The sequence below is a fragment of the Pygocentrus nattereri genome, chromosome 27 (genome assembly GCF_015220715.1).
Source record: "Pygocentrus nattereri isolate fPygNat1 chromosome 27, fPygNat1.pri, whole genome shotgun sequence".
In the NCBI taxonomy this organism is placed as follows: domain Eukaryota; kingdom Metazoa; phylum Chordata; class Actinopteri; order Characiformes; family Serrasalmidae; genus Pygocentrus; species Pygocentrus nattereri.
Window position 1 is genome coordinate 15013585 of NC_051237.1, and position 25246 is coordinate 15038830.

General features: G+C 40.2%; 1 protein-coding gene across 2 annotated transcripts in view; it reads right to left on the reverse strand.

The window, feature by feature from the left end:
• Positions 1-25246, reverse strand: part of elfn1a (extracellular leucine-rich repeat and fibronectin type III domain containing 1a) — a 105554-nt gene that overhangs the window by 21459 nt on the left and 58849 nt on the right. For both annotated transcript variants that reach the window (XM_037535532.1, XM_037535533.1), the window contains exon 2: positions 22433-22511. The gene's annotated coding sequence lies outside the window, so the exon portion shown is untranslated. The remainder of the gene's footprint in view (positions 1-22432; positions 22512-25246) is intronic.

Here is a 25246-nt window from a genome sequence, read left to right on the forward strand (position 1 = left end):
CCATTTCACTAAAATGATCCATATGAACTACATCCATCCATCCATTTTCCAAGCCGCTTCTCCGTCAGGGTCGTGGGGGGGTGCTGGAGCCTATCCCAGCAGTCTTCGGGCGAAAGGCAGGATACACCCTGGACAGGTCGCCAAATATGTATTACGCGTTGACATGTGCTTACAGTAAGGTACCAGTTTATCGAGTTCACCTGCCTTGAATATACACTCTCCGGCCATTTTTTTCAGGCAAACCTATCATACAGATGCACTTTGTATTTGGTTTGAAATCACAGACTGTAACTCATGTGAACAATCAGCCCCCCACTTGATCCAGTCCATCAGTGAAAAGGGACCGCCACAGAGCAGGGTGGTGGATCATTCTCAGCACTGCAGTGACACTGACATAGTGGTGGTGTTAGCGTGTATTGCGCTGGTATAAGTGGATAAGACACAGTGGTCCTCACTGTCCACTCTATTAGACACACCCATATTTTGGTCCACCTTGTAGATGTAAAGTGAAAGACGTCAGTGGTCAGTTTCTGGACATAGGATACTGCTGGCTGGGCATTTTTGGCTGACACTGATACATTTAAAATCTCAGCCACACTGCTGTGAATGATACACTCATATCAGTGCAAAACACACTGTCACTGCTATTTTGAAGACTGTCCACTATCCTAATAGTATCTGATTTGTGATGGTCCTATGGGCATGTCATTCTCTTTATGGGTGGGTTAAAGGGGAGTTGGTAATTAGTGTAGGAACAGATGGGCTATGTGGGTAGGTGTAGCACAAGGAAGAGTTCAGGTACAAGGTAAGTGTACCTTATATAGCACTGTGCAAAATCATAGTCCACCCTCAGTTTGTCTTATTTCCAGCCAAAACAGTCATTAAACACAAGTTATTTATTTTGTCAAGAGATATTTATGGATCATCCCAGAGCCCTGATTCTCAAATCATTAAATGTGTTTGGGATTATTTGGATTATAAGAAGCAGAAAAATGCAACCAACTTCTAGAACTGAACTTTGGAGGTTTAACATATTTCTGCAGATTTCTTTGAAAAACAGAAAAAAAGGCTCACATAAATAGCTGAGGCTGTAGTTAATGCAAAGGGTAGACACAGGAAACACTGAAAAGCTTTTTTTTGTGACTTAATGGCTGTACTGAGTGACTGACAACCTAAAGCATGCTCAACAATATTCAGGAATCACAGGCTTTTAGCAAAAGTCACCCATTTCATGAGTTTCTATACACATGCATATATTCATGTAGCCTCCATAGATGCCTCCAAATTGCCTGACATCATCTTTAACCATATAAGTCTGTAGTGCACCTATTTTATTACCAAACCAGTGTCAGTTTCTAACTCTGCATTAATTTAATTCAGCACATGTAAGCAAGAACAGAGGCAAGAAAGAGACCTGCAGGTTTTAATACAATTTTCCAGCTCATCTACCCAGCACTCTGCACTGTGGCCCTCTGTTAGCAGCTGCCAGGGGGGTGGGGAGGAGGAGCAGAATGAGTGCCATTTACTCTGCTGACTCAGGACATGGCAACACACACACACACACACACACACACACACACACACACACACACACACACACGCACACACACACATTGCTCAGCTCCACCAGCTCCACCCTGATTTAAAAGACCCATGTGCTCCTTCCGATGGACTTGTGCCAACCTTTCACCAGCCTGCTGCTCCTAGATGTTTACAAGTGGAGTGTGGCTCAGTGGCATGGCCAGAATTTCATAGCAAGCGTTAACACTGATGACCACCAGCCAGCCAACTTCTTTCTAGCTGACTGTTAGAAAATGACCCACCCAACAAAAAAATCTGGGAGGGGGCATTATTCAATATTAAACACAACATGATTACTTGCCTCACATTTAACTGGTTAATGTTAGTTACTATAACAACTGACAGCATATAATTGCACGTAAAGGCTAATTAACCAGACTAATACCTCTTGAAGTTTTAGATATAGATGTTTAGAGTGCATGGTTGAAGATTGTGATGTTTGGGTAATTTTTTCACAATATTTGAGTTTTATTTTCTTTCCTACGGTCAAGTGCCACTACTCTCTAGCAATGGTGAATTACGACTATCAGAGCTAGGCTTTCAGTTCAGGTTATCAGTGTCTAAGGTCATCAGAAGCAGTATGTTACCACTAAACACAAGCTAATGGCTTGTAATAGAGATGACCATATATTTTACCTTGTAGAAGTGTTACAACGCCCTGGTTTAGAGTTACCACTGTTGTCCCTCTGTCTGAAACGCATTGGCTCAGGCTTTCACTCACTCAATCACTCTGTGACATGTCTAGAATTTTAACACAGTAGGACTTCAGCACAGGTCAGCATCAGCAGGGCCATCAGCAGGTCTTGAGGGTTCCCACCTGCATGCTGGGGCCTGGTGTCCATGCTGTATTATGCTTGTCCAAAATGTGTGCAAAATACTGCCTGATATTTTATTCGGGGGGGGGGGGGGGCTTTGTTGGCTGTTTGTGGTGTTTGCGGCACTTTTTTTCTAGTTCCAGGTCTTTCGGCCTTCCATACATTCATTGAAACCCCTCCTAGACAGAAAGGACGTGGAAGATGAAAACAAAGGGGCACGTGGTCAGAAAGTAAACAGAAAAAGCACATGGAGTAGTGGGAGGAGCCAACCGTGACAATATTTTTCTTTTTTTTTTAACTTTTTTAAGACAAAGACATGGAAAAGTGCCAGTTAGCTGGCTAGTCTTTTAGCTTCCACATTGCTTTCACCTTTCTTACAGTTCCACAGCAAAAAGCAAGAGAGAAAAACAGGATATTGTTAAAATAAATGCATGAGCAAGTCTAACTACCTAAACGGGTGTGGAAGAGATGCCGCCTTCATCAAAAGCTCGCAGCATGGCAGGAAACTTTAAAAAAGTATTGCTTAAAAAATATTGCTTAGTTAACATGAACAAAGATTGCCAGCATAAAGAAACTGAAGTAACTGATAACTGTCCTTGGTACACGCTGATGTAGTTGAACGTCAGAAAGCCTGAACAGTCAATACACCTCAGTCAAAGATTATGGAGAAACAAGGTTTTTTGTATTTTGAATGATATGACAATTGATTGTGTTTAATATGACCAAATACATGAACTAACAAGGTAAAAAAGATTCTTTTTCACTTCAGCTTGACTCTACGACTAAAGTAGAGGGCATTGACCAAGTCACTGACGTAAAAACTCCCATACTTGTAAACAGCAGAAAATAGTGCAGGGGCATTGTATGGCCACCATGGAAACCTCTTACAAGGCATCAGTGTATTCATGAGTGATCCTTCAATAGGCTCTGGGCACAAAGCCTGCATGTAAGGAGCCAAGCATAGTGTTACCAGGCTCTTAGGCACAAGGGGGATTAGTTAGAAATCAAAATCAGTTCAGTTCCATAAATTATGCCTTTACATGAGCATCAGCAAGCCTAGAAGGATTTGAAAATGGCTTGACATGCCACCGTGGCTCTCATGTTTTTGGATGTATTATATTTTCCGAGCAAATTGTGTTTATAAGTGTTTAATGATACGCTCCATGGCAGAGGCTATTTGGAGTGTAAAGGCAGGGGTAAAAGAAAATGTCACATTACAAAGAAAAAGTATAATCAAGTTCCCCTCTGGGCCTGGTTAATTTTGTTTCACTGAATGTGAATAAACAATGTTCTGCAAAAATGAATAATTCAAAACAGATCAAGCTCAGAGAGTGTTCTATGTAAAAGATGTGAAATTACGACTTTTTTGGGACCGAAAAAGGAGGTGGAGAGGACGAGCTGACGTTCAGTAATGGGGTTCAGATTTCTGTCACTGAAACTGGCAGTATTAAGAAAGCCCTGTCCTGTTCTGTCGTCTCATAACCTTGTCACTAAGAACAGGCACTTCATTACACAAACTGTTTGATCACTCCTTTTCGGGGAGACGTACGAGCCTGGCCCCTCCATTCACAATTACGTGCCCATGACTTTCATTACAAAATCGAATAATGGGGTGAGAAATGTACTTCAACAAATATTTTCCAGTGGGTCACTCATATTAGAATAAATTCCCAGCATTTTGGTTATTAGCCCTGAATAAAAGTGAAGCAGATGCGAAGCAAGCGAGAGAATTTTACCCCGAGTTCTTGGCTTTTCTTAGATTTCTATCACTTTCAAGCAATCCCCTTTAATCTCCCTTGAGGAAGGCAGTGTGGTGAGTGCTTGCATGCTGCCTTGTTTTGAACATGGCGTCAGAGCGCCTTTTCCTCACTCTCCTACCCCCCCAGCAGCCATGTCAAGGATAAAGAGAGATGATGATCACAGAGCTCAGACATTGAAAAGTTGAGCTCGCATTAACATAAGAGCCCACAAGGTAAACGGAATCCTGGCTTTCGTTGGAATTCTGCAGTGTTCATCTCTTTTTTTCCCTCTTCCTCCCCTTCTTCCAGTGTTTACATTCAAACCGCTCTTAAACGTTTCTTTGAGCTTGCGCTTTCTGAGCTTGTTCTTGGCAGGCACGCTTCTTCCATCAAGGCAAAAAATAAATAAATAAATCCAAATCTCTGTACACTGGCAGCTTTGAGGTGCAGCCAAAAGATGCAACAAAAAAAGCTCTCCTGTTCATTGTTCTTTTATTTTTTTTTAAATGATATTTCTATTTCCTGTGCAGATGAAAGATGCCTCCAACAGGAACACCAGAGTGCCAACACTTTTGGTGTACCGTGTGATCTATTTCACTTAAATATTTGCCTGTGGATGAGTGGGTCCCCCTCCAAGTATGGGGAATACTGTATGAATAGCAAATGATGGCTGTGAGGAAGAGGAAGGAGGCGGAGGCTTGGGGAGTGAATGTTGGAGGGAGAAATGGAATCAATCACGCAGAGAAAGCCGTGGCAGCGAGGACATTGGGCCTGTCAGAATCTTCCGCCCTCCCCCCGCGTGATCTATCCGCGGCGACGGTGGCTGCGGAGCGTGGACGCAGGCGGCGAATAGAACGGGGGGTGAATGGAAAGCGCTGAGAGCTGTCCTGCTAGACGGCCAGCTTGGGAAATAAGATGGCTGTTTTTTCCTGCCTTTTTCAAGATGAAATCATTTGACATGGCATATTCCTGAGGGCACCGAACGGAGGAGCGAATGCGCAGGGACTGAAGGTTATGAGTTATATACAGCAGGTCTGGACAAAAAAGAGAATAGCCACTGCTTATTATAATGTACAACTGAGGCGACGAGGCCCAAGCTAAAGACAGGTTAGGCCGGCCTGTTCATATATTATATGAGTAAAGAGTCGGGCCAGACTGCTAGAAAACATGCGTCATCGATACTGATTTTAAGATTTCGGTCAGCTCATGTAATGTATTATAGTTATACAGACTCCAGGGATTACAGCTTTACTCACTGAGAAGTCAGCTGGCTATTGTAAAAAGTCATATATGATTATTAGTTCTTAGTTGTTACAAATCTTAAACTCAAACTGTAGAATCTCACAAAGTTTAAGATAGTATACATACTGGGTAACACTTTATTTGGAGTGGCCCTTTGTAGATGATTTATAAACTCTTAACAGATTATCTGTAACACATTAACAACATAGCAGTGAAGTATCAGTAGTCAAGCCTCTAAATACATTGAGGAAAATACCATGTTGTGTGTTGTTAATATGTTATTTTCGCTATACAAAACCTAACCTTACCCATCCTTACCCTAACCCTGGCCCTAATCCTAACCCTCACCTTAAACCCAACCCAAAACCGATTCCTAACCCTCACCCTTGCTCTAATTCTGATCCTAACCTTAACCTTAAACCAAAACCTAATCCCAACCCTAATACGATTTTGACATGTTACTCAGAGTGTTTGTTTCATCTAAAAAGGACCACTCAAAATAAAGTGTTACCACATATTGCAGTGTGGGAGGAGCTTCTTAGAATTTTTAGCATTTTTATTGTTTTCTGTTAATTAGCTTGTATTTTTCTTATTTTTTATCATTTCTCTTCACATTAAGGTTTTTGTGTAATTTTATTCACATGCTTAAGGTAAAACCACAGTTTGTGCGTCCGCCTCCTCGCTCCACGTTACAACATTTTAGGAACACCTTGCAAACTTCTGATGTCTGGTTCCTATCACCATTACTGTTAAAAACTCTGATTCAGTAAGTTTTTTTTAAGGGGCATTTTGCATCAAATCACTATGAATGAATGTATATTATATATAAATATATATATCTCAGGAAATATTTAACCATGCAGAAAATTCTGTGGGAATCCTCTATAAGTTTGGATGTAATTTATGTGTTTTGTTATTTAAACCATGATGGTGTTAACTGTTCTAGTTTACAGCCTGTATTGGACTAACAGTCTTAACACGGGTTGATTTTATCAGCCAACTGATTTTCTGCTCAGGCCTTGCTAAAAATTCAGAGGCTGTTCATCTCCTCCAAAATGCTAACAAGACAAAGGCAAAGGCAGGCAGTCAAAACATATTTCAATTGTGCTGAAAACTTGAGAATTTGCATTTTTATTGCCTCTTTTTTTTTGTTACGTTGTGAGCTTGCTCTCAAAGAGAGACAGCTTCTTAGAAGAAAACACTTTTAAAGATCAGATGACACACAAAGCATCTCTGACAGGATCTTGAAAATCAACAAAGTGCTCAATCTAAAACGTGTAGCGGACCATCTTTTCACTCAGCGCAAAGCCTTCCTGTGACATTACTGCAGCCATTATGGGTTTTTTTTTTTTTTGCATCGGAATACCTGCCAACATCATTCCTGTTAGTTTCTACCAACAGGACCCACTTCATCTGTGCCCTGGACCCACTTCACCCCCCTGCAGCCATCCCCATGTTCCATCCTCCAGCAGAGACATGAGTCAGCCAACACACCCCCTCCAAAGACTGCAGCTGTTCCACTGCCTCCATGCTTCCCCAGGAGACCTCAGCCCACATTCCTGCCCAGCCAAGCTCACACTATTACGTCCACAGGCGCTACGTATGCTCGCACAAAGTAACAAACCGCACGAAGCCTTCGCTGTTTACCATACCTCATGAGAGAGGTAAGCTAAGAGTGATCAGCACTGCTAGACCATGCTAAATATATTTAGACCTTTAGAAACCTTCACTGTCATAACAAAACTTTGACCAAATCTCTGAACTAGTAACTCTAGAAGAAAAGAAGGCCCAATTTTTGAAGTCCAAAATGCAACACCATTTTATTCCAGTGTTTTCTAACCACTCAAAAAACTCAAACACATGCAGCTCCATATGTTTCCCAATAATGTCATATATTAGCATTCATGAACATTCAATGAATGCTGTGTCATTCATGAATTCTTCAAACACTCATTAGATGGCCCCCTAAGAGGAGCCCAACAAACATTTACTCATTGCAAAACATGAATATATTGATAAATCAATGTCACAGCCAGTTGATTTGCTCAGGGTTACTAAGCTCCTTAGAAAGATGATGGAACTGAACAATAACATCAGTAGTCAACATAATCAGGAGGGCTAAACATAGCATTGCTGTTGCTTTTATTAGCACTTTAATGAGTGCACACATAATGAACTGTACATGCGTGACGTGATGATGCGTAAGTGTTTTATTAAAAATCTCATAGCTAGCTGCTTACAGCAATATGGTCGTGGGCAGATCCTCCTGCAAGGTCCCTGCTTCATACGATGTTACCAAACTGGGAGGGCAAAAGCAAGCGTGTGCTTCCTTCTACATGCTGCTGCAATGTAAATACAATGTAAATGTCACTGCACAGCTCAGAGTGCTTGGAGGAGAATGCTAACTGTCAATTCTGTTATATGAACTAACATTGAATGCATGAATGCTTTGGCTAGAGTGATGGGAGGAGTGAGGGTGCCTTCTTACCTATTCCGATAGGGCAAGGTCGATTAGGCTTCCCTGACTCCCCGCCAGAGATGGCTGTGGCATCATGGGGGATCAAACACAACAATAGGGCCAACACAGTGGCACCCAGGGGCGCAGGAAGTGGGGATGCTGAGGGGATGAATTCAGGGTTGGTTGACTGCAACTGCTAAAAATGATCTGAGTTTGAAGCTAATTTGAATGAAGTAAACGTGCATATCTGTTTCTTTTAGAGTGAAGTTTGCATTCTTATGCTTTATTCATATAAATCCAGCTGTGCATCAATAGGTTGATGGGTCATGTATGCTTGTTGTCTCTTGCCATATTACAGCACATGATGACATGCTCTGTTCAATGTAAATCATTTACAATAAATTTATATATATATATATATATATATATATATATATATATATAAAATAAGGTCACTGTTCATGTCACACATATACTGCTTAAAATTTCAGAACCCCAAACTTAAAACATCTTCACGCGTCCCTGGTTGCACCCCTCAAGAGCTCAGCTCGTTGTTTCACAGTTGAAACACTTTGTAAATGTTGGCTTGACATACGCTGTGAAAAAAAGTCTTGTTCAACAATGGTTTTCACGTCAGGTACTCAGATTATCTGCAAGACTTAATGGAGCTAAACTACGCTGAGGATGTGTTTGAATGGAAGGTGTGAAGAATGTACTTTTAACATAAATGTCAGCATAACCAAGCTTTCTTTTTATGCTCCTTGCCTTTTCAAAAAGCTGCATAACATGTGAGATTTGTTAGGGGGAAAGCGGACGTTTTCCATTATATGTGATATTCTTGACTGCCTCCTTGTCTGGCTATTCTCTATATTACATTCAAGTAAATATTAGATTACCAAATGTAATCACATTTTGATATGGATGTTTGAGCTGTTTGTAGAAAATATAACGATGATTTCACGCTAGGTTTTATGAAACATTTCAGATTCAGATTTCACATTACAGATTGCTGAAGTCATTTATTTTACATTATACACCAAACAGGCATGACACTATGACCACCTCATTGTTTCTACACTCATTGTCCATTTTATCAGCTCCACTTACTATACAGGTTCACTTTGCAGTTCTACACTTACAGACTGTAGTCCATCTGTTTCTCTGCATACTTTACTAACCCGCTTTTACCCTGTTCTTCAGTGACCCCATGGACCCTCACAGAGTAGGTACTATCTGGGTGGTGGATCATTCTCAGCACTGCAGTAACACTGACATAGTGGTGGTGTGTTAGTGTGTGTTGTGCTGGTACGAGTGGATCAGACACAGCAGTGCTGATGTGTAGGTGCACCGCAGTGCACCTATATAGTAAGTGGAGCTGATGAAAGGGACAATGAGCGTAGAAACAAGGATAATGTTATGCCTGATCAGTGTATATTCATATGAACTTATTTCAGCTCAGATGAAACACTCCCTATGTGGTTACGAAATAGATCAAAGGTGATATTTAAATGCGAGAATTGGTCAGAGTAGATGATGGACAGAAAGTCTGGCTTGATTTGTTATCCACAGGGCTTTGTTGGATATCCATAGAAAAGGTCTGACTCTGCCTGTTTGACAAATTTCTTTTAAAACTTTTTAAATGTCAGAATCTTAACCTTTGGTGGGGGAAATTGTGGCTTTTAAATATAGGTGCTTTTCACGAACAGCTGAGCTTTAAATCCCGCAGGTGCAGTTTATATTGACGCTATATTGAGACTGCTCTGTAAGGCTTGTGTGATGATGTGTAAAGTGTCTCTCAGTGATTCGTTTTGTCTCAGTGAATCTTCTGAGTCTCAGTGAAGAGAGGAACTCTGTAAATCACTGCTCTATGAAACAAAGTCAGAGTCTCTTGGGGGATAGTAAGGAACTCTCATATATCAGATGGCATCAACTAATCACACTTGGCACTGTTTGCCTCTCTAAAGCAATACAGTACATTAGCCCTACCACAGGCTATCGGCTTTGTCTTCCTCTAAACCGTCCAAGCAGAAGTGGCATGCTCCCAAATCAATTAAGTCCTCAATTAGACCCTATAAATGGACTTTGCTCTCATTTGGATCACTGAAGGTAGAGTAAATTTACTCCTATGCCCTTCGCTCAGGAGAAAAACTGGTACATTGTTGTTATGCACAAGAATAACTGCAGCGCCACCAAAGAGACCTTTGGTACTGACTGGTGGTTCCAGGCAGCGTACTGCAAATATGACTGCTGTTCTTTTTGTAAGAATGCTAGAAATATTGAACTGCCAATTAACTATCTCTGGTAATCAGTTGGCTTTTCGGTAACCTGGAAATGTGTACATGTAGATACTGGTGTTCAATGTATGTACAAAACATCATGTTGTGATGATATTGCTTACACTGTAGAAATTGTATCATGGAAAGTGAAATGATCTTTATTTATTTATTTTTTTATATACTTTAAACAAGGAAAATTATTGGTCAATACAGTGATATAGATTTCACTTTTACAGCATCACTTAAAACATGTAAACAATGGGCCTCTTTCACCAGTATCTTCCTAAGTGTTTTCTTTCATGTGTTGTTGAGAAAGATCCGATTTTTGACGTGTTCTTAAACTACAGAACCAAAGAAAATTCTTCTTGAGATCCGTTGGTGATAGCCTAGAAATGAAATAACCTCATAATAAAATTACAACAGTTTCAAACACAACCAATCATATTGCATCATACTGCATCACTGGATCATGACAAATCTGGAGCGCTGGATCAGGAGCTTCTTTTTCAAATACTGTACTTTCATTTGTTGAATGCTCTGATAAATAAAATTGTAAACATATACATTTACATATTGCTGCAAGGCACATTTTCAGGTACTCCGTATAGAATTGAGACACCACTGCATTATACCACATCATGTCCCCCTACTATTATTACTTAGACATGCATTATAATGATACTAAAAGCTCATTGGTGAACTATTATTATGGAGCAATATGGCTCACATCATTTTAACCGAAACAGTTTGCCAATGTTGGTTCATTTGAATGCCTTGAACCAAAGAACATCCGTGGTTGGATAAGATCTTAACAGAAGGAAGTCCAATGTTTAACGACTGCATAGTGTCACCAAAACCCTGTAATATCATTACTGTTGATGTAAACATTGCAATAATGATTAGCAGATGACACATCGTGCCACTCTAGTAGACACCTGATGTCCTTAGCCACTGTTCTACCAGAAGACATCATTCATTGTAGATTTTCTGAATGAAAAAGATGAACAGTAACAGTCCTGCATGCAGTATCCTCAGATGCTGCAAGTCCTCTGGAAAGCACTTTGAATGAAAGCGTGAGAGAGAGAGCGCTGCCTCTCAAGCTCTCTCAAAGTAAGAGAGCCCAAACTTGCTGGAAGAGCAGTCCCGCAGTGCCACTAGATGGCACTTTCCTCACTTCACACAATACCTCTCTCACACCTCTCCCCTTCATTTTATCTGTGAGATCACTGGACGCATCATACCGCTATTACCACCATGGCTTCTGTCTGGAAGCGAGTGCTCTCGAGACAGAAACACTGTAATACATTCTGCACTCTGATCAATACCCAAGCAACCGAACAGAAAATAGCGCACGGAGGCTATTATAGAACTAGTCAGCTCCAATATGTGTCTGAACTCAACACTCTTTCAAGAGAACATAAAAAAGCATGGTACATGAATAAATAATAGTTTGGCGGAGACCGTCACATCATTATATAACACGGGTCCGAGTGCAGAAATAAAACTTGTTAACTTCAAACAGCCTCTAGTTTGTGGCCTCTAGAATGCTCTTTGTCCAATACGGCACAACTTCTGGCTGTTTAGCCTACATGCCAGGGTGATGCTTCCTATTTCCTTTTCACATTAGCTTGCATCAGTTTTAGACCACAGGGTAACCTGTTATGTACTTGTGCCAGAGGAGTTACCTGCCACTTTAGGGATTACAAGAGATTATGGTGTGAACGGTTTAAGTCTGTCTAATTTGCCTCGTACTGTTTGTACTCAAGTCCCAGCGCGCAGACACATATTCTAGGTTGGTTGTTCTGACAGGGAGCGTACAATTTAATTACTAAAATATAGCACGCTTTGCTCCGTCTCATCTTGCCAACAGAGTAAACATGAACGTCTGAAACAACGGTGTCTATTCCAAATCTAAGCTGTGCAATGGCAGATGGTGAGACATCCCTCTTTAGAGGTGAATGCCCTCAGGTCTAAGCCTTTGTTGTGCTCTAGTCCTTGTCAGCTTATAAACCTAAAGATGGTGTTCACTGGCAGCCTTTGACCCAGTATCTTCAAGAACATATTTACTATATATTTGCATATTGGATTCTTGCTGAAGCCTCGCTCTGCCCAAAAATGCTTCTGTTGCTTATATGCACTGAAAGCTGGTTCAGTTAGCATTATGTAAATGTGGTCATACTTAGTGGTCTCTGCTAGCCTTCATTCACTATTCACCACATTAGCATCTCCGAGTGAAGTAATCCTTCAATAACTGATTTCCACTTCATCACACATGCTAGTATAGCTAGAGCTGGAGGGAGAGAGCTTGATGCAGAAAAGAAAGAATGGGATAGAGGAGTCAACTGGAAGGTTGACGGTCCATGGGAGGGTCCTTCTGTTCATGTCAGCCAATGACAGGGGTCAAACGGGCAAAGCTGCGCTCGCCTTGACTAATACGTGACAGCTGTCTCTCAGAGACACATGCTCATGCCTCGGCTTGCATAATAATGATAAACGTCTTTTTTTTATTTAAGTTACATTTAAAAGTGATTTATCTGGCCAGTAAGCATTACTATTAGAACAAAACAAATACTGGAATAAATAAAAATACTATTGACACAACAAGTAGTGATTTTTTTTTGTATGCTAATGTGTTCCACCACTTCCAAACCTCTCTTCTAGAAAGGCCAGTATTATTTGCTGTTATCAATCAATACTTACACTGGCTAACTGGCTATGCTTCATTAAAACCAGGTGAGCTGGGGGTGGAATTAAACAAATCAATGTGATGGCAGAGGAGAAATCTGGAACCAAACTATAGTTCTTCTAATTAGCTTTTAAAATATCTACTTAAAAAAAAAAAACAACAAGAAATTCATTTTGCACTCATGTTTATGTATATTCATGTTATATATTATTTTCATGATCAAAAACCAACTGAGATATAAAAAAAAAGTTTGCTTTCACATAAAACTTCCCACTACAATGCCACTCGATGCGCTTTACAAAATAAAAGCACTGAACAGTATATACTGCTGATGGAATTGAACAAATCTATGTATTGACTTAAGTGCAATGAGATGCCAGAAGCCAAATTAGTGTTCTTCTGATTGTATTGTTCCAACCAAAATATCAATACGTTTTTATTTGAAAGAAGAAATTATTTCACAGTTTACTCTTTGTTAGTATTTATTCAAATGATACATGGTGCTCTTACTAGCAAATAACAGGCCTGCAGCTGAGATAAGTAGGCTGAGGGACAACCATGAGGAATTTTGGGCTAAACATGGGATGGTGGAATATACACTCATCAAAGTGTGAAAAAAAAACTTACATTTCTTACTCATAACTTGTGAAGGTGTAACACAATATAGGAAGCAATAGTGAGCTTGCAAACACTGTCTGATACACAACGAGCACATTGTTAGCTCATGGATGTAATGTAAGTTAGTAAGAGTAAGATTTTGCACTGTAGTGTATACACGATTTCATCAATTTTTCATTCTTAATTATTTACAGGCGTGCCCCTGTCTCTCTTTTGTCTAGTGCTATGCTTCAGAGCTTCAGAGCCTGTCTGCAACTCTATTAACAAACAAGCTTGCCACCATAACTCTAATCTCCCCCCATTATTAATCACGCAGGGGAATCCAGGCATGTGGCCTTTTTTTTTAACAAGTGTTGGTCTCTCACATGCAGCTACAAAAGAGGCCTTCATCCATCTTGTCAAGCAGAAGAAAGAGAACAACAATAAGCAGCTCTGGGTAAATGATGTTGCAGTACGTTCCGACCATTAGCACAGTGGTAGTTCGCCAACATTATCATTAGTGCTGGTCGCAGAGCGCAGGAGTGTGTGTTCAGTCATGCCTCTAGCACTCACCGCAGTGTGTTGTCCACATTATTTGGAAATAGCTGTTGCTGGGGAACGGGCTGGGGGAAGCATATGAAGGCTGGGGGGTTTGTACAGTGAGCTACTCCCACCTCCGCTTAAAGGGTGTTATTGAATCTTGAGTGAGGATGAAAAAAAGGCTAAATGATAGTTTGAGATGTAATGGTACCTGTGGTTCGAGAAATGTGTAGTGCAGTTTACCAAGCTCTGGGTTATGGGCTAATCCTGAGTTGCATGCTTAAGCAAATCCATTCAAATAACTCTTAGATTCAATTAATTAGTCCAGATGGAAAGAATGCCGATTCCTTTAAAGCACTGCAGGAGTGCAGAAGTTGTGCCCCGTCTACAGCGGGCTCAGCACCGCCATGTTAATTAAACTCAAGATAGAAGTTTTTTGGGAAGATTTAAGTGTCAGATTCTAATAGCCTACAGTTTATGAAGGAGCCGAATCAATCCTTATAATTAAACACAAGACCTTGGCCAGTGGCATTCATGGATGTTTTTCATATGAATATTAAAAAAGGCGCTTTTCTTGGAATCCGGGTGGGATATAAAAAGCCTTGTTTTTTTTGTTTTTTTAATGAACTGAATTGATTGAATCTCCACAGTGCTGTTTGTTGATTAACCTGGATCTCTCTCTCTCTCTCTCACGCCCTCCTCCTCCCTCCCTCTGCATCCCTCCCTCTCCAGCCAGCGGCAGGTGAAAAGGACTCCGCTAAGTAAAGGGTACTACTGTTTGCTTTACTGCAAGTGATAAAGGCACTTCAAATAAATCACAAGGTCATTGATGTGCCTGAGTGACCTCTGTAAATATACACTTCCTCACCACTAATAGGACAGTACTGCTGCCTCGGAGAAAACGTTGGCGGTGGAATTATGTGCACCTTCTTCGAAACGGCCGTGGAACGCGTAAAGGGGGAAAAATAGCAATTTGATCAATGAACTATTAATCTTATCAGTGTTGTGAACGGTCCAGGCCCGTATCGTAGTGCTTAATCAGCGGACTTGTGTCTGATACATCCCCCTCCCCCGCTCTACGGAAAGTTGAAATTACATGTGGGCTGATAAGCTATCGCAACTTCCACCAATTTTAGAGATGCAATTGGCTTCTATTAATCCTCTCTGCTTTCAGCATGCGCGACTCACTTTCTAAATGTAAGTCATTAGAGATGAACAATCGCTTTAAGCTGATACAGCATGTTGTACCTCTTTTTCATGCCCCATATAGATAAGATGATTGTACAGGAGAGCTAATGGCCATGGCGGCGGGAGGGATGCCGCTCCTCAGCTGGAAATAGAAATGATGGCATTTAGCTAATGTGGCGGGCTGATTTGCAGAGGGAGAGAAAAACATTAGCTCCACAGCGGAAATATATTTACCTATTCAGGAGGAAACGCTCGGTTTCAGGAACCTTGGAAAAAATCGCCCACTGCGTGGGCCCTGATGATCTCTTATGCTCTGTGGAGCTTCATACCGAAAAACTGTTGAGCACGTAAAAGAAGCAATAATGTGCAGCAAATAATACTGGAACCCCCTCCCCCCATGGCATATGAGGGTTGCAGCTGGTACATGCATTTAAGAAAGACCATGGTGTTCTGAATCAGGTTTTCTAAATCAGTTCGGAGGAAAAATGAGGGACGAGAGATCAGATGGGACTTCAATAGCTTGTTATAATAGATGCTTATGCCAATAACTGGAAAGAAGAAATGCTCCTAAAGAAAGACTTGAGTGTCAGGGGTCTTTTGAGTGATCTGTACCAGAAAAGAAAGCATTTACACTAGGAAAGAATAACTCAAGCACAGGAGGAGAAAACGTACAGGGTTCAGGTTTGAGCTCTACGCAGCTTTTCAAGGCAAGGCTGTCTGGATTCTGTTAGTGTCTGGAGACATTAGACTGTCTATGGAAGGGTCATTTGTTTGATAGACAGACATGATTTCTCTTGGCTTGCTTAAAGTACACATTCTGGGTCATTTGCAAAGATATTTGGAGTGAGAAATCTCTCAGAATTTCCATCTACAGCAAAATTAACTGAATCCCATGTTCATAGAGAGTAATTGTGGGGAAAATCACAGCATGTCTACCGGTGGTTCTTGTTTGAATCACAACCTCAACTTCTTGTCTGTCACCACAAGGTCGAATGATTCACTCTGGGTGCTTTGCAATGAAGGCAGCCCCTGCTGTGGCGAATGCAGTGGTGCCAAACAGGCTTTGAGTAAGAGAGAAAGCCTGTTAAAAGAGACTAGGGTACGTCTCGCTTAAAGGTGTGTCTCACAGCCTGGTCCTGAGCTTCTACACAGCATAGACAAGCTGTTTTAGACTTTGATGACAGTTTCATAACAGCTTCCCTGCTAGGATGTCAATCTGCCATGGGTTTAAGGATGCCTGTGTTTTGATCCGTTACTTACTGGTCATGGATTAATTTGCATAAACAGTAACTCTGCTCAGATCCAGGTATTGTTGTAAAGATGTTTTGTTGCAAACAGAAAGTCTGCTCGCCTCAACAGCTTGAAACCAGTGTGGATTAGGAGTTATGAGTCAGTGTTTCTGATCGTCTTCTGATCCTTGTCAAGTATGTGACTAGGCTTATATATATTAGCCTAGTAACCTAGTTGCCTGTTGCCAAGCTCTAAGCACGCTCGACACAGGCCTAATCTGGCCACTATTGTAATGCTGTTGTTCTATTGTTAGGATGTTCTCACCTATAGAGCGCTAGACAGAGATACGTTGTGACTCTGCTATATCTGGAACCATTTCTTCTCACTTACAGGCACATGTCAAGGTCAAACGTGTAGCCAAAACAGGATTCCAGATGGTTTATTAGGCATTTTGTTCTCCACAAAACAGACCAGGGATGGATATCGAAAGCTTTGCGTAAAAGCAATTCATCAAATTTGTGTTTATTAATTTCTGTATGTCTAAAGCCTTTCTCTCCGCATGGACAGTCTCCTCTTTAGGGCTTTGTTACACTTGCCAATATAGCCATATGTTTATGAGCTGTTTATAGACATACTGGCAGAAACAGTCCATTATTTTATTCATTACTATTGCAATCAGTATCTATCCGATGAGTTTTAGATAGATTTGACTGTTAGCTCAACCATTTTCTTGTTCCACGTTTTACAAAGGGATGTCAAAAGTCAAACGCCTGCCTTACATTTTAAATGTAATTCTGATTTTATAAGGAATTTGTTCTTTTTCTATGTTTTACAGAAACTCTTTGAACTGGGTGCCTGAGTAAATGGCTTTTTGTGTCTTTTTGCTGAATAAGAACATCTAAAATACACCGTTTGGGTTATTTGTGCAATGTCATAGAAGAGCCAACTTTGGTTTTCAGTGGATGGTTCTTTAGAGAAATATGTAAATGAGATATGGGAGTGTGAAGAACCACATCATGTAAAGGTAATCAGGTAAAGGTAAAAGCAATTTTCCACGTACCCCAGCTGTATGTTTGATGCATCCTAGTGTCCATTAAAATGCATGAAGATGCATGGAGACTTGTGTATCTAGTTTAAGGCACAGTATGACTTACTGTGAGCTATCAATGAACAAAACTTCAGTGTGTAGCTGAACAGCAGGCAGCCCCCTTTAGACATTTGTTAAGCCTATTTGCGTCAATGCACATCACACCCATCGCAGATGTATTTGGATGTTAGATTATGTTTGAGATTTTCTGTTGTACCTGTTTACAAATTATTTTTAATATTGCATTTTTAAACTGAAGATGTTGATGAATAGAAACAATCAAAATTGCGAATGTTATTTAGCACCCATGCCATGCTCTCAGAGACGTCTGAGAGACGTTTTCAGCATGTGTGTGTTGATTATTTCTGTTGTCTGGACTTTAGGTAGCTATTGTCTCCTTGTAGCTCTAAGCTATAGAGGTAAAATTTGGACACTTAGCATGTAAACGTGTTTATTACGTACATCTACGTAAATGAGATATTTCACTAAACCACTCCTTTTAATTGTATTATGTAATGGTTCTTTAAACCTTTGAAAGGTTCTTCACACTCTCAGACCTCTTTTTCAAGCGCGTGTTCTTTAGTAACATTTAAAAAGTGGCTCTTCCATGGCAAACCCTCTGTGGCATCACCAGCTTCTTTGTCAATTTTGCACTTTGCTAATATAAATATTTTGGTGTTTCTTTTTTTGTATACTGCACTTTTAAAAATGGCTGGTTCTTCAAGGGTTCCTTAGTAAAGAAAATGGTTCTATATAGAACCATGAGCACTCAAAGAATCTCTTGCATTATTAAAAGGCTCTTTGCATGGTAAAGTGGTTCTTCAGATTGATGGAGAATGTGCTGTAGATGGGTCTGTATAGAGAAGGCTTATATATAGTATTTATATAGCATCAAAATGATTCTATTGTTAGAAGCTTGACATTGTAACAATAGAAGAACCTTTTTTGGTGCTATACAGAACCCTTTTCAGAAAAGGTCTATATAGAAGTTCTATATGTACAGCATCAATATATATATATATATATATATATACACTCCATCAGTCTGAAGAACCCTTTCACCGTGCAACGAACCCTTTAATCATGCAAAAGGTTCTTTGAGTGTTCATGATTCTATATAGAGCCATTTTCTTTACTAAAGAACTGTCGAGGAACCACCTTCTTAAGAGTGTGCACTGGTATAAGAGCATGTTGGACCATAATCTTCATGTTATGAAGAGGTTAAGGTTTGTTTATGATAAAAGCAAGTAATTTAAAGACTGCACATTATTCACAAGCCCCATGTATTAGATGAAAAAAGCTAACAGCGACAGTTGGAGTTCACTGTTCATTTGTTATAACTCAAACTTGCAAAGAAACAATGTTCTTTAATTGAACCCGCCTGGGGCCAAGTTTATAAATCTTTCGCAGTACTTTTTTTTAACTTAAATGAAATTTTCAATATTACAGTTTTCAGAATTCTTTGTATAAATGAAGCACTAAACAAATATTCTGATCTTTTTCTCAGACGCACAAAAGAACTAAACTAAAAAAGAAATAAACAGTGCTGCTACATACAGCACTGAGTCGGTTACTAAATAAATCTTGACCTTTATCATGGCTCATTAATGTGCCTTCATCGCTGAAAGTAATTACATCTTTTGAGAGTTGACACCCTTTAAGTTCCTCTTTGTGAGAAGCAGTAAACTGAAGCTGCATCTAATCTCTGCACAATTGCCCCACAGACAGGCGAAGTTGCATCAGCCAGTTGGAGATAGAGTGAAGGCACTGAGACTTAAAGACAGATGTGGGCAAGCAGCAGTCGACACACAAGAGGGCTCAAAGTCAAAAGACTGCCAGCACACAGTGCCTGGCAGGATTTCTATAATAACTAAGCAAATCAAACCGCCCCGGCTATTCAGCAACATCAAATATTAAAGCGCTCTCCTATATGCCACTTACACATGATTTATCAGCACACATCAAAGCACCAGTTGTGCTCTTACAGAAATTAAGCAGTCATAATGGCCTCCATGGCCATAGACATTGTCCATTTCTGGACATCAAGGGACCAAAAATGTCAGGTTTTGGCTGAAGTTTGAAGCACTAATTAAAGTGTGACGTATGGAGGTGATTAAAACATGAAAGAAAGTACATCTAAGAGCATTCATCCTGTCTTCTATGTGGGTCATGAGCATCTCCAATAGCTCATCTAGACTCCAAGTCAATTACTGGAACATCCAAGTGCTCTGAAGGGCCTGCTTTTGGCCAGTATAAAACAAATTGATGTAGTTAGATCCCTACATATCTAAGGCATGTCATGTGAAATGTTCACTTATGGCATATATACATACAAAAAAAATACATATATAAATAGACAAGCAGCAAGACGAGAGCTGTTTTTCAGTTTACAGATCAATGGCAAACAGGGCAGATCCATGCAATACTGTTGTGATGCTCAGTTTCAAGGTTTTCTGATGTCTGTTTTTTTTTAACCAGATCAACATTTGTGCGCTTACACAAGATACTCGCTTGTGATTACATGATACTCCCTGTCCTGAAAAGCACAAGATGTGCCGCAAATCAGGGTTGATGAAATTTCATGTGCTAAGACACAAAAGAACAGATCAGATAGGTACTGGATATGTGAAAAGGAAATCAGAACTGACTGGCTGCCTGCACGCCTACATGCTCCTCTTAGGCTATAAATTTCTCAGAAACTGATCAGGGACGACAATGCTCCTTAACTGAAACTCATCTGTACGAGCCTAGCAAGAACATACAGACACTGCTCTGTGTGGTTTCATAAAGATCTTCTTCGTGTGCTCTATCTGAAAGCTACACTGTTAAATATAAAGGTGCCAAAATGGGTTCTTTTGAGTGATGTCATGGATGAACCACCTTAGATTCCCTAAACAATAAGAACTGGCTTTGTAAATGAGATGCAAGTGGGAGAAACCTTCTTATGGTTTAAAGAACCACCATATGTATAGGTATACCAGTTAAAGCTTGTCCAAACCAAGAGCTATTTTGGAACCTTTATTGCTGGACCACCAAGTGGGCCAGAGCAGAAGCACTGCCTTAGACAAACAGGTAGCATTATACACCTAATTACATGAGGCAAAGTCATCATCCATCATCAATGTAAGGCTAACGTATGTAATGAAAGAAAGAGATTACACGTTCATCGAAACATGTATGTCGGATGTGTCTGTCAGTTAGTTCTCACCCTGCAGTATAAGCAGTGTTATTTAGTATTTTTCACTTTTTCAGGTGAGGATAAAGTCATCGAGCACTAATACATAACCACTAAGCCAGGGGTGCTCAATCCTGGTCTTGGAGATCTACCACCCTGGAGAGTTCAGATCCAACACACCTAGCTCTGATATTCGGATGCTCCTAAAGGCCTCCATCACCTAAATCAGGTGTGGTAGATTAGGGGTCGAGCTAAACTCTACATGGTGGTAGATCTCCTGGACCAAGATTGAGCACGCCTGCACTAAGTGCACCCAAATGTAAACTGGAATAGTAGTGTTTTTTATATGGCTATCACTTTATATAGAGTGCGCCAGTCCAACAGAACATAGGCATTACTATGTGCGCTGTCTAGAGAATGAGTGTTTACATTATCAGGAGAAAATGTAAAAATTGCTTGACATTACACATGATTCTGAGTAACTGTAGACATTTATGTAAGTGTGTGTGCAAGTAGAAATCATTTTGGCATCTGTCAGAGTCTGTCATTATGCTAATAACAGTCCTAAAATCTGGTATTGTGCAAATTTAGAGCTCAGGGCAACCTAACACAGTCTTCATGGATTCATGGGCAAAGTTATGAAACTGAGTTATCAAATGAATCCACTAAGAAGGCAGATATATTTACCAACTAGGAATGCCAATAGCATAATTGATAACATCCTCTTAGGAATAGCAGGAATGCCGCTGCTTTCACAATAGTTTACTGTTTAAATGTAAAGTAACTAATAATAAATGTTATTATTTTTGTTAATAGCAATGTGTAACGTGGAGCAACATGGCGGATGCATATGCGGAGATAAGCGAATTTTATTTCAGGCAAATCCAGGGTCGCAGTCGTAACAGTCCAGGTTCATACAGCCAACACGGAGAGATCGCGGGACATACATGACGAATAGAACACAGGATACAATCAAAGACTAGAAAGTCAAACATCAAACAAACAAAAATGCATCAAACATACATCCAAACAAAGACCTGCAACCAAACAGGGGAAAACACAGGGCTAAAATACAAGAGGGTAAACGAGGGACAGGTGGAAAAACAGGTGGAGACAATCAGGGGTGGAGTCACGAAACAAGGGGGCTGGACTAAACCAAAACAAATAAAACACGTGGACTAGACCAAAACACAACATGAACACATGGACAGGACTGGGAGGGGCTAATCGTGACACAGTAGTGATAGTAATAGTATTAGTAGTAGTAGTAGTAGTATGCCTGCTACGAAAGAAAATTTCTGTATTTATTCACAAAAAGTTGCTAAAAGGTGGATATCCACAGGTGGATCATGCTGCATATAATTCAAGGGTTTTCATATTCTGTAATACACTTACATAACAAATGCAATGCCACTAATGACTGCACAGCAAAACTAGGCTTCCCTAGTCTTTTTTTTAAGACTCTAGGCTGATTTCATGTGTTGTGTTGACACACTTAAAAATAAAGGTGCTAAAATGGCTTCTTTGGAGCAATGCCATAGAAGATTTGTTTTCGGTTGCCTTCATTTTTTCAAAAACGTGGTGCCTGTGTGTGACAAACCTTTTTAAACCATAGTTTAAAGATCCTCTACATAATTTGAGCTTTTTCCTGGAATTCTTTTTCCTAGAAGCCAGGAAACATTAAGGAAACCTTTATTTTTAAGAGTGTAGGCCTGTTCCATGAGTGCGACACCGCAGGGTTGTGACCGAGAGAGGTTTTAGGGCAGTGTCTCAGTGTGCCACAGCTAGGGTCATGGAGCAGCGCCAAGCAGGACTTACCCCGGCTGCTCAGGTTAAACTCTTCAGCGAGAACACGCATCTCTGAGCTCCTTCATCAGCAGCTGGCCCCTCTTCCTCTCTGGAGAAACACAAAGACCCAGTGGGTTAGATTTGTTCATCTTCTTTGCTGCTTTGAATAGAGAAGACAAATGGCCATTCATTATGGCTATTCATCATTGCAGTGTGCTTTGACCCAGATGGTGTTTTTTTGGTTGTTTTAATTCTAAGAGTAGTGCAAAAGACAACAAAAGGAAGGCATTAATTAACTGATGAGGAAAAAGTGCTTTTATAGTGAAGCTGTTGAATTCTTCATGACTTTATGGAGTATTTCCTGTGTTAGCATGGCAGGCATACATAACTGCCAATACTGTGTAGCAGATCTACTTTAAATACACAGACTATTATTGATGAATCAACCCACGAATAGCTACTCTATTTATATCTCACAGTTCTTAATGCTTTTAAAAAAGATTTTTTTTTTGCTCTAAAGTGTAATAATAGGCTGTGGAAAAAGGTCAACACTAACAAGCTAATTATTAACACTCCGTTCATTGTGTGGAAGTGTTTTGCACAGTCTCTGTACTCATTCTCCAGCACTGATAATGAAAGAAACTGCTTTTTTCCAAAAATATGCAAGAATAATCGCCAAAAAAACCATTAATTATTGAGAGAATGAGTGCCGTGTCTCTCTAATCATCTGTCCACTGCCATTGTGTCCTTGAGCCAAACACTTCAAGCCTGTAGCAGTTTTACAAGAGGCAACTCCTTCCTCTCCGTCTTCAGCCCACCACACATACGGCTCCAGCACACAGGCCCTAATGAAGAGCCAAGGCTGCTAAGTGGGCTCTACTGTACACGCATAAAAGGTTGAAAACACTCCAAGCAAACCTCTCTCTTTCTTTCTTTCATCCCACACACCTTAGGGTAATTATGCCTGTCTGCATGCTGATCCTGTATCTTTAGCTCGGTGCGTGACAGCGGATCGATGCAGCCTGTTCGGAGACGGGTGGCCCTGCAAGCTTCTGCTGTCACGGCCTGGCCTCTCTGACGCATGAGCCTTTCTTTTCCCCTGGCCATTGATCCAATGCAAATTCAGCCCGTACTTCAATTAGCAGGAGTAGGTTCTGCCTGTGATCAGCAAGCCAGGCCAACTAATTAAGCCCTACATAACTTTCTACGCCACCCAATTTAAATGACTGCTAGAATCTCATACTGGGCATATTATCTATTCTCACCTAAAATATTCTCTTCTGATTGCGCCGGAGTGGCAAGGCAATAAAGTGTGTTGCTTTGACATCAGAATAATATTTCTACATGACTGTAGGAGACATTTGGCTTTCTTCTCATCAAGCCATCTTGTAGCTGTTATGTGCACTCATATTTATACTGCTGACAAAATCACTTACACGTAGAAGGTACTAAAGCGAGGAGATATTAACCAAATAAGCTAGACAAATGTTGATTTGCCAGTAGAATATCTTGCACTGTAATGTCATTATCATTGTCATTCCTGGTTTTTCACAGCACTCTTAAAGGGCACTTGTGCTACATTTTTCTTGTAAGCCCACATACAGGTTTTGTGCATATTATGCACCACAAACCTCAATTCATCCCTTTAATCAAATTAGCTTTGATGCTGTGCATTTAAGACTGATACATGTGAATGAATTCGGTTCTGATTGCCCTGTAACTTGCATCATTCAAAAAGCAGTCCAGGCTGAAAAGCTCCTTATAACTTCAGTGTGAATGTTGGGCAGTTTTTGCAGCTTAGTTTCCGTTTATGGACAGTATGGACTGAATGTATGTTGTGAAGCAATGTTTACATACTATTTGAAACTTTTATTTTTCAAAAAAGCAAGGAACGTTTGCTTCCATGACACGGGCCCTTGTAGGGCTCTTTGGAGTTATACCATAAAAGAACAATTTCTGGGTCCTTAAAGAATGTTTCAGTGGATGGATCTTCAAATAATCGTTTTGTAAATGAGACATACAGGTGCAAAGAACCTTTTTGAAGTTTAAAGAACCTCTTCATAATGTAAAGTTTCTACACTAATTAAAGCTTTCTCCTAGAACTGTATGTCCCAGCCAAGACTGTGGGGACTGTTATATACATTAACAGAATACTGACCTTGTACATTGAGTACTACATGGTTGTTACTTTTACTCAATCTTTTTTATATACATGCATGCATGCAAATATTTGGGCTCCTGGCCAAACTGTATGTTTTTAAATGAAAGTAAGTTACACATCCTCTACCGAAACGCACTTCTGCATATTTTAATGCACACTTACTGTTTATGTGCTGAGTTTAACATATTGGGGAATGACGGACAAACTTTTCTATGTGTTAGTTTTTCCAATCTGTAGAGCTTAGTATATAAAGAGACACTCTCCACTAAAATGTACAGAAGATTTCCTGCACTTACATTTGTTCTCGTACAAGATATGTTCCTTTACTTTTTTCCACTTAGAAAATCAACAAAACATCATCGACATTTGACTGGACCTGGACACTTTTGCATATGATGTTATAGAAATTGTGTCGAAGGTAGTGTTGCTACCATGTTGTGGCCAAACACCAAGACAAATCACAAAGACATGCTGATGTACATGGTGCATGAATGTGATTCTGAAAGGTAACAGGTTCTACAGACTGAATGTAATGTGAACTAACCAGTGACACTTTAGTTTTATCTCAATAAAATATGCATATGTTGAAAATAACATAAGACGTAACTCCTGACTGAGTAATGGCTAAATAACGTACGACATGTTGGATAAAAACAAACGAAAGATGGAGTCAACCTTCTCAA